At 40.3% G+C, this 14,740-nt stretch overlaps 2 long non-coding RNA genes across 2 annotated transcripts; one reads left to right on the forward strand and one right to left on the reverse strand.

The window, feature by feature from the left end:
• Window positions 1-9,831: 9,831 nt before the first annotated feature.
• On the reverse strand, window positions 9,832-11,524 carry LOC117757657. Its single transcript, XR_004613174.1, has 2 exons — window positions 10,997-11,524; window positions 9,832-10,958 (listed from the first exon to the last, which is right to left on the reverse strand). It is a non-coding gene; the product is annotated as an uncharacterized LOC117757657 (long non-coding RNA).
• Window positions 11,525-11,923: 399 nt separating this feature from the next.
• On the forward strand, window positions 11,924-14,387 carry LOC117757663. The gene is made up of 2 exons (XR_004613175.1): window positions 11,924-14,164; window positions 14,201-14,387. It is a non-coding gene; the product is annotated as an uncharacterized LOC117757663 (long non-coding RNA).
• The last annotated feature ends 353 nt before the right edge of the window (window positions 14,388-14,740 follow it).

The raw sequence follows: 14,740 nt of genomic DNA on the forward strand, positions 1-14,740 counted from the left end.
TGACAGTCCTTTGCATTAGCAATGTAAAGCATATTAGTGATGCACTCTGTAGATCACACTAAGGAGCTGTTTTCACTGCAGCAGTTTCCATCTCATACATCAAAACCTGCAAGCTGTGATTTTTATTTTTACTATAGCAGTTATGGCTGCCATTATCGCCAGTGACGGATGCAATGACACGCAGAGGTTGCCAAGTAACGAGACTCTCCTACGTTGTTCCTACAACTATGCTCACCCATAAGCCTTGTGTCTGAAAGCGTATGGCCATAACAATAAAGGGTCGGAGAGTGCTGCAATCCCACAACACATTTTACAGGAATGTGGGCCCAAAAGCACCTCACTAGCATCAAGTATAAATAACCCTGGCAATAAACAAACCATGCATTACTCTAAACAATGTTCTTTACTGCTTTGTGCGAAACCCTCGGGTCACTGCTGGTTCAGTGCTGCTTACAGATTGAAATGTAAATGTAAACTTTACTGTATAGCTACACAATATGCTGCAGCTTGACAATGAGAAGGATAATGATAATGCAGGGGTGATGCAGGGAGAAATAAAACAGGTGGCTGAGTTTGCAGGTGGGAAGCCAGCGAGGGTCCACAACACACTTGTCACAGCTCTGCTCCTGAGCCTCCTGCCTCACGGAGGAAGCATCTGGCTAAAGGTGGAGTCAGTGTTGCAAAGAACTGCACTGCAGAGTGAGGCAGTCATTACTGAGTGGGAGGAACAGGAACAAAAATGACTCTATATTGTGTTTAAACAACACTTCCAACAGTCACTGCTCCTTGTTAGAGAAGATAAGATCATATCAAATGAGACATCAGTAAAAAGTACTATTTAAGTAAGCTTACGTTATAAAGATAGAAATAATAATAATACAATGCAAACAGATTATGAAAGAATTGCTCATATAAGATATTGAAACTGCACAGAGAGAAAATGAATATTGCACGGTTGAACCTGAGTGAGATATATTTGGTGCCTGTGGTCGTCTGGGAGCAGAGGTGGTTGTACAGCCGCAGGAAGGAACGGCCTGTGATGCTTCACAATTAGGGTAACACTTAAATTGACAATGACAATTTTACTTTTAGTACTTGACTGTTCTTTAGCCTAAACGAGCCATTTTCCCTCTTGAGGCTAGTCCTCTGGAGCACACTTACTATGGCTGATTAAAATTTAAACGAACTAATGGTGCTTTTACTGGTGCAAAAATATTTCACCAGTCTCTCTTTTGTGAGTCTGTAAACGGATGTGTGTGGGATAGTGTGTATTTACACTGTACCATTCTATGATACTTTTGTATGTGAAGGTCAGGATTTTTAAACAAAAGTGATCAGAACATTAGAGTTACAAGTATGGAGCCCAAAGGTGTTGAGAAGAAAGTTCTATATTTTTTTATGACGTATATTTAGCTGGCCACTCACTTTTTCAAGAATCACTATGAATTTTTTTTAAAGCTACAGACTGATAGTCCATCCCCATTCATGTTTTCCAGTAGCACCAGCAGTGTTATTTAGCTGTATGTCAAGAGTTTCTATTGAGATCCAGAGTTCGACTTCTTATTTCAAGATAATGACCGTAGATTGTATGAATGTATAAAAAACTAAAGAATATGAAAATATGGGCAAAGCCAGGGTTTGTGTTTTAGGACTGTCGCTAGATGGTCATTGACGTCTAGGGGCTAATTACCATCACATGTACTTGTCTAAAGTTGTCAACTACATCTTATACACAGTGATTAGCCAATGAATTTAAGGGATGGAGCTGTCAATTAAATCTAGCCTATGACCACCCAGCCCTGATAAGAAAGTTAATAAAGCAACGTAAGGGAAAACCTGTGCATGGACCTTGGCTGGATTGAGGCTTTAACAGCCCTGAACTACTTGTTGTAATGAGGACTCCTCATTATATTTCATCATGATGAATTGAACTTAATGAAGAACCACTGTCAAGACGAGGATCTTATTTATCTATTTATATCTGCTACTTTATATATAAACGTCCTGAGCTAAATGAGGACAGAGGTGAACTAGCATGTGCCAGGTTCAAGGGTCAGTTAGGTACATCACGGCCTGTGCATTACCAGAGTGCGTGGAGTTCCCAAGTAATGCAAATATAACATTTGTACAGTCAAATTTACCCAATTAAATCAAATTAATTCAACTTACTAAATCAGTTGAATCTATTCAATAAATTAAGATCATTCAATATTTATATTGTTTTAATGGTTTTTTCTTGTTGTTGAATTGAATGAATGCCCCCAGCTGCCCTTTGTACCCCTGAGCCTCTCTCTGTCCACAGCACTGTTGTCCTCTGCTCCTCTCTGGAGTAACAAGGTGCGGATGTCAGTAGGTTCTTAGTGCAATGTCACACCTCAGTGACCTTTTGAAATATCTTACATTAGACTCATGTTGTTCACTTCGGGGTCCGTGAGCAGGAGGATGATTACAGTGACCAAAACAATTTCGCTTCATGTGAGCATTAAAGTCTTGAAAAACAATACAAGTTTGTTAATTACTTGGCAATATGTGAACACACAACATTTTGCATGGGTTTTAGTTAAGCTCCTTATGGACACTATTGCCTCAGTTGTTCCCACATATCTGACGTAGCTACCATTCGGCCAACACTAACAAACCTTCTTCAGCAGGACTGTGATGGCTGAACTACAGCGACAGTCTATGTAAAATGTACAACAAATTATTCTTAATCACATTCTTGATGCTCCTTGGGATATGACGTGAATGGCTGGCATGCCTCGCTGTCCTCCCCGCCTTTTGCCACGCTGGCAGTGACTCGTTAGGGAATCTAGATAACGGCCGAATGCTGTCTGATGTACGGAACACTTGCACATACTTGATGAAAAGTGGGTCACCCAGCCCACTGAGATTCAGCTTGTACCATTCACTGATGTGGAAATAAGTCTCCTGAATTAAGCCCAGCTAGTGAGGCTGCACTTCCAAACACTGCCACAGCCAGCACTCAGCTTTGTTCCACACAGACCTCAATAGAGAATGAGTCATTTTTTACCACATCATTGTTTATAATGCAGGACTACAGTTATTATTTGTTACTTTTCACACAGGCTAAACTTACATGTTGTGTTGAGACAGAAATGCATCCTGCATACATGGCTGAGTAAAAAATGGCCTTTTACAAATTCTCCTCATCATATATGTGATATGGCCGACGTGCTCTGCAGACGTTTCACTGGTAAGTGCTGACAGGTTGGTGAAAGAATCTTGTTTCTCAATCATATACTCAATTATATTTAAACTCTTTTTTCATGAGCAGAAAAACAGCAAAAATATTTTACAAATCTGATATAGATCAACTAGGAATGAGGTAAATGTGCACCGTACTGAGTCAGGAATTCTGCATCGATGGCAGACATATAATTGCCCCCTCTCTGTTAATTGTGGCCCCTGTATGGCCCCAGATTTAGTGAGATCTGCCACTGAGTTGTGGAAATGATATATTTTTACAATCATTGTGATTTCCTGTGAATTAAACCTACATGTGTTGCTAAAGCTTGTCACGTTTACATAACATCACGCGATAATGTCTGATAATAAGCTATAAAACTACAGTCAAGCTAACGCTGACAGCTTTTTCATGTTGTGTTATTTTAAAAGAAGTTAACACCCACATTAGATTATGGTGTGAAATAACCAATCAGTTCTTTCTAGCATGTGTAAGAAGCTGATAGATATATCAAACAGGCTGCATTACCCTAAAGGCAGAGCTGGGGAATCTTTCAGGATTTTTCAGGAAACATTCCAGTATTTTTTTAAAGATTACTTTTCCGTAACTTTCAGCAAATTTAAGGAAATATTCCAGGAATTCCCTTGGATTTTCTGGTGTTGTTTTATCTGGATTCTTTTGGGTGAAATTTTGCGGGTACATTTATTGTTTTCTGTGTAGGTGTTAAGTAATTTGTTGGACCTTTTTTATTCTGCAGTGTTTGTTGGTATTTATCTGGTAAATTTGGGTTATTTTGCTGTTTTTTTATTTTGTCATAGGAATGGAGGGAGAGAGGATGAGGGGATGCTACCTTACAAAATCTGTATCTTAAATCAATAGTAATTGTAATAAACACTCTACTTTTCTGTAGTTTCTGTGTTTTCTTTCAGAATTGTAGCTGAAATATCTGATGTCTTACTGTCAAGAATTGTCAGGACTTTGGACTCTTAGATAAAGAGTTTTTGGTTTATGGACTTTTACTTTTTACTATTAGTTTTTACTCCTCGTGTGTCTCTTGCTTAACTTCCTGTCTTTGTCCTGTTCCCCGACCCTGTGATTGTCTGCACCCGTTCCTCATGTGTTTCACCTGTGTTCGATCAACCCTTGTGTCTACGTCTCTGTGCCTCCCTTTGTCTTTGTCAGTTTGTCATCTTTGTTCGCCGTTCACACCTTGTTGGTTTGTCACGGTTTTCACTGTCTTATTTCTTGTGTCTTCTTCATGTTCCTCTCGTCTATGTTTCATCAGTTTAGCCTCTTTTTTGTTTCCAGTGTTTCTCAGTTTTTTGGACCCTGTGTTTTTTAAGTACCTTAGCATTAATTAAAGGATACTTTTTGTTGTTTTACTTTGCTTCTGCATTTTGGGTCCACCCGCTCACCACAACTCGGACACTAATAGTGTCTTACAATACCGGCGTGCAAGATGATAAATAGAGTTCTGAGTTCCCAATGTCCCTCCACCTGATGCTGTCAGTTATTGTTTATTTGTTGTTTTCTGTTCCTGTGATAAACTTAGCAATAGTGAATTTCTATAAAGTCTCTGTGTGAATAAATTTTGTACAAATTTGCTGAGTATTAAATATTTGCTTGAGTGTAGACTCTACACTTTATGTTAATACCTCTACAGTGCAGAGGTATTAACATAAACTGGTGAGTAAGTCAGAGATGTGCTACTGTATTTAACTTTCTTTTTAAGATTTTGAAAGGTTCCCTTTTTCTAACTTGATAGAGTGGCATCATCTGTGGCCTGTTTTGAAAGTGTTCATTCTGAAACATTAGTCATTCGATTAAAAAAACTTATATTGTAGTTTTTTATGGCTTGAGCCATTGAAGCCAGTGACTTGTTTAATATTCTGAAAGGTGAAATGAAAGCAGTGGTCTGTGCTCCTGCAGAAGTTGTATAAATGTAATGAAAGGTAAAACCCTTGTAGGACGAGTGATGGCCAGGAGCCACCACTTTACTCTGAGTGCGCCCTCACTGGCAGGCCCCATGCAGGCTTTAATCCACGTGCACAGCCCAAAGCTGGAGGCTTTCATGGCCATGGTTGGCTCACAGCTATAGTTGGATCAACTCACTGTTGGCCCATTGTTAAGCCATGTTGTCAGTCCATTACCACATTAAAGGCATCCCCCCCCATAACTAAGAACATAACGTTTATTTAGTTCAACATTGCCGTATATTCAAATATACGGCAATGTTGAAAAAAAGGTTTTAAAAAATTCAGAGATTTCAAGAATAAAGTTGTCAATTTGTGTCATTTCACAGGGTTAAAATCAGAAGGTCAGTCTGTCGCCTATATTGAAATCAGGAATATGGAGCATGTTAAATTTTACTTTAGGGTTGGCCTCACAAATAACTCAATATATTGTCTCATCAACTCCACTTTATGATAGGTACAACTGTTTTCTTTAAAATTATGACTTAATTCTCATTATATAATGTCTCAAAGGGCTTCAAATCTATTATTCAAAATGCCATTATGTAGTTCAGTCAGACAACTCTCATTCAAACTTTTATTGCAGCAGTAGAACAGGTTTAGTGTTTGGCATCTAGGCTCCAACTTAATCACTCCCCCATGTGATTACACAGGAATGATGGGAGTGATGAGCAAATACTTGTAACCCCCCCGTTGGAGCCTACAGGTGGATGCTGGGCTGCTGGAGGGGCTGAAGCAACTGGTAGCAATACTGCAGCAGCAGTGCGAGCAAAGGGGATGATGGGAAATGTCTCTCTGCTTAAATAGACCACCTGATAAGGTGGGTGTGTATTATAGATGGTTGTGGAGAGTGAGGTATGTCACATGATGCATGTAACATGATTGGAGCAGCGCAGCTCGAGTTGGCTGCCTGAACTAGCTCGCAGGCGTCGCTCCATTAGATACAATGACAAAAAAAATTAAAAAACTTGAAACCTCATCTTAAAAATCTTGATAAAGGAAAATGAAGGAATGATTGTTTCTTCACTTAAAATTTGTAAAGTAAAACAAAGAGCCTCTGGTTGGACAGTGAGTTTTAAAGCTGCTCTGCCTCTGGGTTCCAATTGAAGCCAAAAAAAGTGAAAGGAGAGCGGCACACAGGACCCTTTTCTATTATTTTTCCTGTATTTTTCTGCTATCTATTGGATATTTTTTCAATATATTTTCAGGTATTTCAACGGTAACCTTTTAGTAATTTCCTGGTATTTTTCAGGCAATTCCTCAGTGATTTTCCAGGATTTTTCCAGAAAAGTATTTTTAGGATAATTTAACAGCTAGATCTAATTTTGTGGGATTTTTCAGGTTTTTCTGTAATATTCTGGTAAGTTTGCAATATATTTATTATAATAAATTATAACATATTTTTTCTGAAGACATTTGGGTACATTTTTGATAATTTTCCCATAGTTTTTGTTGGAAAGTTTTCAAATAATTTTCCAGAAAGTATTTGTTAATTTTCCAAAAATGTTCAAGGTTTTTTGCCGAAAGTAGGATTGTAATTTTTGGGGTGTTTATTTATTCATTTTTTTTCAGTATTTTTTAACATATTTCTCTGGTAGATTTCTAAGTATGTTCTTGGCTTTTGTACCCAGAAAAAAATCCCATTTACACTTGAATAGTTTAAACAACAAAATGAAATTCTTGGCTCCTTCATTCAACCCTCCCTCTTGCCGATAGAGAAGGGAGTGAGAGATGCATTATTTCTTCACTTGTAATAAGAGTAAAACACCGTGCCTCTGCTCTGGTTGTAGAGGTTCACAGTGAGTTTTAAAGCTGCTCTGCCTCTCGGGTCCTATTGTGGCCAGCGAACGGTGAATGGAGAGCGGCACACGGGACCCAGGGGAGAGAAGAAGCTGGGGCAAACACTCCACAGCCATTACAGCTCCCTGGTTTCTCTGGCAGCCGTTCCCCGTGTGAGCTCACCGTTTACCGCCTCTTCATCTGGTATATTAAAGCTTATTGTTAAGCACACAGGATTTAATATAATTCCAGAGATACACAGTCCAAATAAAGCTGATGACTTCCTCCACATTCATCCTTTTTCTCAAATCCCCCTCTCCCTGACTTCATTCATTTATCTCCCACCTTATCCTGCCCACTCTCCCTCTCCTCAGGCCCCCTCTGTTTAGTTTGGGGAATATTTGATTGGCAGGTTATAACCCAGAGTACTGCCGACATTGAGAAAATGTCTTATCTGCAAGTAGGTTTATTCCTTACAGTCATTTCAGAATTTTGAATGTGGGCAAAGACAGTGGATTACATGCAGATAAAGGATAAAATTGCTTGAATATCAAGTTTACAGAGAGCAGAATATTGTACATTTTACAAATCCATTGTTTCATCAGGTTTTTCAGGAAAGACGAATGAGATGAAATGACATTCAGTAATGGACATGCACCAGACCTGTACGCATGATGTCATCACCACATACTGTGTAAGACACCAGCAGCTTTTTATGTCGCCTCAGTGCTCCTGTCTTATCTGTGTGCCCTTATCTCACCCCCTTATCTCCATCACCTCTTTTTCAGATAAGAATTTTAGTTTGTAAATTCTCAGAAAATGTATAGTTGGAAAAAACGGAACTGTGGTCAATATAATGCTTTTAATGCAAGGGACACATATCCAATAAACTGTGGCATTTAATGCACATAGCATTTGTCTCCAAAGAAGCCAGGATCAATTTTATGATTCCACGCTGGGCGGACATTTGCAGAAATGTTAGGATATTGTTTTAAACGTGTGCAAACTGGATGATGAAAGAAACAGAAGACAGCGCCGGGATATAGCTGTGATGACCTCTGACATTAAGAACAACTTCATCCTCCTCTTCCTACAAACACAAAGATCGATTTGCAAATACTTGGCAGTCCAGGGGCTCCACTACTGTACACTGTGAACTGTCAAAGGGCACATGCAGGGAATCGAGCAGGGCTGAAGGCGGAGACTGTAGTGTGGTAGTAGTAGTAGTAGTAGTAGTAGTAGTAGTAGTAGTAGTGGTAGTAGCAGGTGCAGGAAGAGGCTGAATGAATGGGCTGATTCAAGAGCTCTGCACAGTTATTTCCCCACAGGCAGGGAGATCTACCTCATTAGCACAACCCTCACCTGGCTCTGTGCTCCACCTGCCTCTCCAATGAAATATGAGGCACGCCAAACCAGACATCCTCCTGCTGGAGGAAGGAAACACCGTATACACACACGAACAGAACACGTTATGCATTCAGACAGGCTCAAGTGTGCAAATTTGTTTCTATGCTTGTGCATGGTTTTCCTTTTCTTTTTTTTTCTCCTCAGACCTCTGCAGAGGAGCCTCGCCCTCTGATTAACAGTGATGAGTGGCTGGAGATAGGGAGGCCGACCCCTCCGTCGCTCAGCAAGAGCTTTTATCTGACTCTTCAGGGGATTCTGTCATGTGATGTCGCCTCAGTGCTCCTGTCTTAACTCTGTGCCCTCATCTCCCCGTCTTATCTCCATCACCTCCTTTTTTCAATATGTCTGTCTCACTCCCCACACACACACACACACACACAGACACACAAACACAAACGTACACACACAGAATTCCCCATTCATCCAAGATACTGAAACGCAGACGGGCAGATGTATGCAAACCAACACTTTTTTTGCATTGAAAATGTGCATCACATGTGTTAACTAAATATGTAAAGACTGCGAGTACACAGCCGTCTATACATTAGCACACATTTCTACATTTGAGCAGATATGAGGTCGAAGCACTCGAGGTCCAACACTCAGCAGCAGTCTTTTCTGATGGGAGTGGCATCAGGTTTCTGTGCTCCACTTCTCGAAACACTGGGAATGACCACACTGCCCTCGAGTGGTCAGTACAAGAACGGTGTCTTTAAGTATGAGGGATGATTGTCCTCAGGCTGTGCTGGAATGGACAGGGTGGGGCATGAAGCAGCTGAGGACAAGGCTCCTGACTGAGGTCCGTGTCCACAGGGAAGCTGGGAGGCCTGTTTATTAGCAGGATTTATTTAACTGTAACTTGGGCCCTGGACACATCTTATTATGTGTGTGTATAACTATGACTTTTGGATGATAAAGTGACTCCATTCATTGCATTTTACATCATTTTAAGAAATTAATAAGATTGTGTTAATAGCTGTAATATGTAAATGTCCAAACTGTCCCTTGTAAAAAATTTTGCAAATCCAGTATAAAGCCAAATAAATGTGCTTGACTCAGAAACAAAATTGTTGCCAAGAGTTAGTGTGAAGATTGATATCACTGGGCGTCCACTTACCAGAGAGGTTGGCAATAACTTTAAGATGCAGTCTGAATGTGTGGGTGAATAGGTGAATGGCAGAGCGGCACTCTGAAGCGCTATATACATTCTGACCATTAACATTCTCCTCATTATGAAGCTAGAGCAGCTAGTAATCTTAGCTTAGTTAGTTAGCCTGGCGTTAAGACTGGGGGAGCAAGGAGGGGAGCAGCCATTCAGGCATAAACAACGAAATATCAAAGCTAAACAAAAGATAATAGAGTAAAATTCTTTAATCGAATAAATGTTTTATTATATAAAATTGTGCATTGCATGCTTGAGAGTGGAAGCACGATGAGTATGGGTTTGATGGAGAAAGAATCACACTCTTGCTTTTCTTCGATGTTTATTTACAGAAGAGTAGTTTCCACAGACATCTTGAGAGTCGCTGTGAGAGTTTTGACATTTTCAACACAGTGGAAATATTTCTACAAATCACGAGTTCTACCTGTACCGTGACTAAGCAATGTTATATCGTGAATCATGGCCACAGCCGCAATGACTAACACTGAGTACTCCATCTGTCGGTTTACAGACTAAGAAAATTGCACTTCTATGAATGTAAAGATGACAGCCCACAGTTGCTCATGGCCCAAGAAGAAGTGCTAATCTATTACTTGCTCCTACAGTAGTGTCTGACATGAATGAGGTGTTGTTTGGCACACAACATTGATTACAAAGGTATCTGAGTAGCTGCAGAGCGCCTGCTGGTGGCACACGACTGCAGAGTCCTATGAGTCTGTGTGTACACATTCTGAGAAGCACAGCTGGGCTGGTAACACACAAAACCAGAGGGAAAGAGACGTACAAAAAAAGCACAACAGTGTGACATCACCGGACAAAGCAGCTCACCACAAAGCACCAGAATGTACAGAGAAGAGCAAGAGAGACAGAAAATACACTGAGCGATTTGTACAAAACAAAAATATCATCTGTGCATAAGAGTTTCCTTGATTTGCTTTTCCAAAAAGGACAAAATGAGGCTTTGTTTGACGACAAATGACATGTATCTGAGTCAGATATGCTGGCATGATGCTCTACAAAGATGGGGCACCTGAGTTGAGAAGAGACAATTATTTCTAAATGGCTGCACTGAGAGGTATGATCTGCTTGGCGAGGACGTCCCTTTAGCCCTTCTCCCTGCTTCGTACTTCAGTCCCTTGGGTTGTGTTAAAGTTGTAAAATGGACTTTAAGCCTGTTACTCAGGTGAATCCTTGTTTCTTTCCTTCCGATTTTTATTTAAAACACGAGTTCCAATTTATTCGAACCAGAATTACAATGTAAAGGTCAGTTTTGATTACTTCCACTGACCCCTCCTCCTACCCTCATTTGTTTTACAACTTCACCACTGGATCCAGGCCACTGTAATGAGTAGAGACTCACACTGAGGTAAAACAAGACGCTCTATCCTGTTTTCTATGAAAACACTTGGCAAAAAAAAACTGAAATATGTACCTACTCATTATAAAATGTGCAGAATCAGGAAACCAAACAGAATCAAATCAATTTACCGACATGAGGTATAATGTTTTAATCAAACCCTTACAAAAGAGGATGAAATAAACATAACGATTGAAGTAATTATCATCTCTGGGAAATAAAAGCATGAGAAAAATAAAAAGACAGACAAAAGGAAAAAGGTATTAAAGAGACAGTGGTTTCAAGAGTTAAAACAGCTCCTATAAGGAGAGCATACATCCTCTGTGCTGGAGGCAGGCTTTATGAGAACTCTCCTCTCAGCTTCGCCCACCATAATAACCCACTACTGCATCAGGACTGATAACACAGGCAAAACGACACGATTTAAATGAATCTGTGGGAAAACTGCAAGAAATCCGTAATTTCAAATTTAAAGAAATTTTAACAGAATATGTAATATTAGATAATGGCAGCTATAAACCTGCATCACAGATGTGATAGTGTTTTTGTTACAACCAAAAACTGCAACTCGCTGGCACTAATCAACCAATTTCCAAATGTGTTGAACGTCCATTAGAGCAAATGGGTGCACTGGCGTAGAGAATTTACTCATTCAGCTTTTACTGCAGACAGAGGAGAGAATCATCAGCAGAATATGGGCTGTCTAAATCTTCTGAAGTGCCAAATGGCTGTGGTCTGTATGCACCGAATCTTCCATGGTGGAAAAATAAAAAACAGCTGCTATGTGCAAAGCAATGTTTGCTTTTGGTTGTTTAAAAAAATAAAATACATTAAAAATAAAATCTACAAACTTAATGTATTATTTATTATTAGCAATAATTTGTAATAATAATTTTACAATCTTGGATGTGAGACTTCACAAAAGACAATACTATGTGAAAAGCCTCTAAAGCGTTGCCTCAACTGCCCTCTTCAGTGATTGTTATACAGTGTTTTCCACTTGACAGCAAACACTGACGTTTTGGCTCCACTATCTGCTGATCTTGATGTGAATGGAGGAGCTGAACCGTGTTCCTGCCGCTCAGGAACACGGTCTGGGGCGTTTCGGCACTTCTCTTAAGGTAGCATGGCTAATCAAGGCTGACCCACCTGGACTGAGAGAGAGGTATGTTTAAGATATCAAACTGGAATGTTTTTGAGAATATTATGCTTCCTTCTGGACTCAGGACGTACAAGCGTCTGATGATGATGATGATGATGAGAGATAGATATTGATATAGAACAGCATCAATAAAGAGCCTGGGTCATTAAACAGACATAGTTTCGGTGGTTTGCTCAGAGCAAGTGACAATCAAACCACACCACACTGCTCTGCATCCATTTAAACAGTCACCAGAATCAATGATGCCTCAACAGGTGCTTCACTTTCACAGTGATGGAAACCTGAAGTGACATCACTGATTGGTCCGGGGCCACAAATAAAACATGATGCCACTTCAGATTGGTGACTCGAGTGGTGCAGCAGCAGTTTGCTTCCTCGTGTGAGCCTGCTCTTTACATACCTTTTTAAGTGTGGCTTACCAAATAGAGCAGTGTGCTGACTGCTGTACATATCAAATATCGAATCACAAAACAATGTGATGAACATTTCTGTGACCCAGGACAGCCTCCTGTCCCTGTATGGCTGCTACTGCAGTGAAATAACGTAATAACCTTTCCTGTTAAACACTATACATGCAGGGCCAAGAAAACATTTCTTTGAGGTACCATACATGCATTTTTGTTTGGTAGACCAAGAACAATAAAGGCTGCAAAGCAAACACAATCACAAAGATCTTGAGATGTCATACATGTGACAAGGAACTGTTTACATTCCTGTTTGCTGATGTGTTGAGTTAAGCTGGTGAGACTTTTGACAGTTGCATGGACATGGGTAGAAAGTACAGGCAGGATGGAAGGGGTTCGTCCTGCCCTTTGCACTGATGGATGACTAGAAGAGAACCACCTGAGACATGAGACATCATATACGACAGGGCTTGACTCCATGCTCGAATTAGTTGTGTGTGTATACACTCATAAGAGTAACACTTGTCTTTGCTTTCCATCATAAGTGAAACTAGTTAATAGTATTAGCATCCTTAAAATAGTCTTTGATGTGAACCAGCTTGTAACTAACTGCCAGTTTTAGTGTTGAAGCTGCCGTAACTTGAACACATGTGCCACCTGCAGGTCAAGAGAGTTATGTTTGCTTGTTGACATGAGATAGGTCCGTGACATACGCTGCCTTCAAATGGAACTTGTGAGCTTGTGGTTACAAAGTGGGAAATGTGCTTGACGTTGAAGTGTTAAGTCATGAGAACAGGGATCCGAGGTAACGGATTCCTGGATGCTAATGTTAACAGCACTGTTGGTGTTTAGAAGCCAGAGGCTAATGATAGCTATCCATTATTCATTAAACTTAATGCAGTAAATGCACAGACGGACAGGATGAGGTATTTGGGAATAACAACATTTTCCTCAGATGTATAATCAAATCTTAAAGGAAAACTCTATATACGACAAAAATTTGAATATATTCAATTATTCCAATGACCTTCCGTGGTCCAAAGTCGTGAACGCCACACGAGGGGGGCGTTGATATGGACACGTCTGGTGAAATCAGTAGACACAACCCCATTTGAAGGCAGCAACAGTGAATGCCTGCAAGGCTACTTGTTGAACCGATTTAGGAAGATGATGACATGGTGCGTCTCACGCTGTGTTTGTTTTCCTTGTCCAAGCATGGACAGTCAGAACTGTTGGATCAAATATTATAGCTTGCAATAGTTTTGCCTTTAATCTCACTTTGATGTTTGTGAAGTTGTCGGACTCACACATTCAGCAGGAAAAAACCCTGGAAATAAGAGAGAAGAGCTGGTCCACAAAGACCCTGGGGACACTGTATATATGTAGAAATATTCTGTCTGTGATTTGCTTTCCTTTTTGCATCTCCCATACTGATGGTTGTATAGATCCCTCCTAAAGCCGGGTCTACAGCTGATTCTTAGCATCTTTCTGTCCATGTTATGGAGATTTAAAACAGCCATTTCATTTTGGTATTGCAATATTTCCTGTCACCTTAAGAAAAGCATTGTGTGGGTATAGAGAGCACATTTTAAGCTACCAGGGGTGAAAAATACTCGAACAGTGTTTTTGTGTTATTTCATGGGTGTTTCTTACTGTAGTGAGAGCTCCCTTTGGGGAATCAGACCATAACGCTGTTTTTCTCATTCCCAAGTAGTGTCAGAGCCTGTAAGCCATGAAACCCTGCAGGATAGGACGGCCCCTCCCTGAGTGATGGATATTCTGAGACATGTTTCAACTGACTGGACATTGAAGGAGTCAAATAATGATCTGGCAAGAGTCCATGGACTCTGGACTTTTTAAGACATCTATAAAAAATGTGGCATATCCAGAAATGGCAGGCTGCAGTTTTATAGAGCAGCAATGGAGGGAATCCTAACTTAAGCAATAACTGAGTGGTTTGGCAACATGGCAGCCGAGGACAGCAAACAGCTGGCCAAAGTTGTGCGTACTGCATCCAGAGCTAGTGGACATGATCTCCAACCCCTAGCAGAAATCAATAGGTTATAAAGCACCCATCACACCCGACTAACAACCTTTTCAATTTCCTCCCTTCTCACAGAAGACTAAAAACCATTAAATTCCAGAGTAGCACAAATCCCTGAGGGCCTCCTTAACACTCTAAACTCTGCAGGCCACTCGGCAGGTTTAAATTGTGCAATAAGGCAGATGCTTTAAATGCACTTGACACACTTAATCTAGTGGGGTGTTAGATGCCCCTACAGGTGACAGGC

The sequence above is a fragment of the Hippoglossus hippoglossus genome, chromosome 3, assembly GCF_009819705.1.
Source record: "Hippoglossus hippoglossus isolate fHipHip1 chromosome 3, fHipHip1.pri, whole genome shotgun sequence".
Taxonomy (NCBI): Eukaryota; Metazoa; Chordata; class Actinopteri; order Pleuronectiformes; family Pleuronectidae; genus Hippoglossus; species Hippoglossus hippoglossus.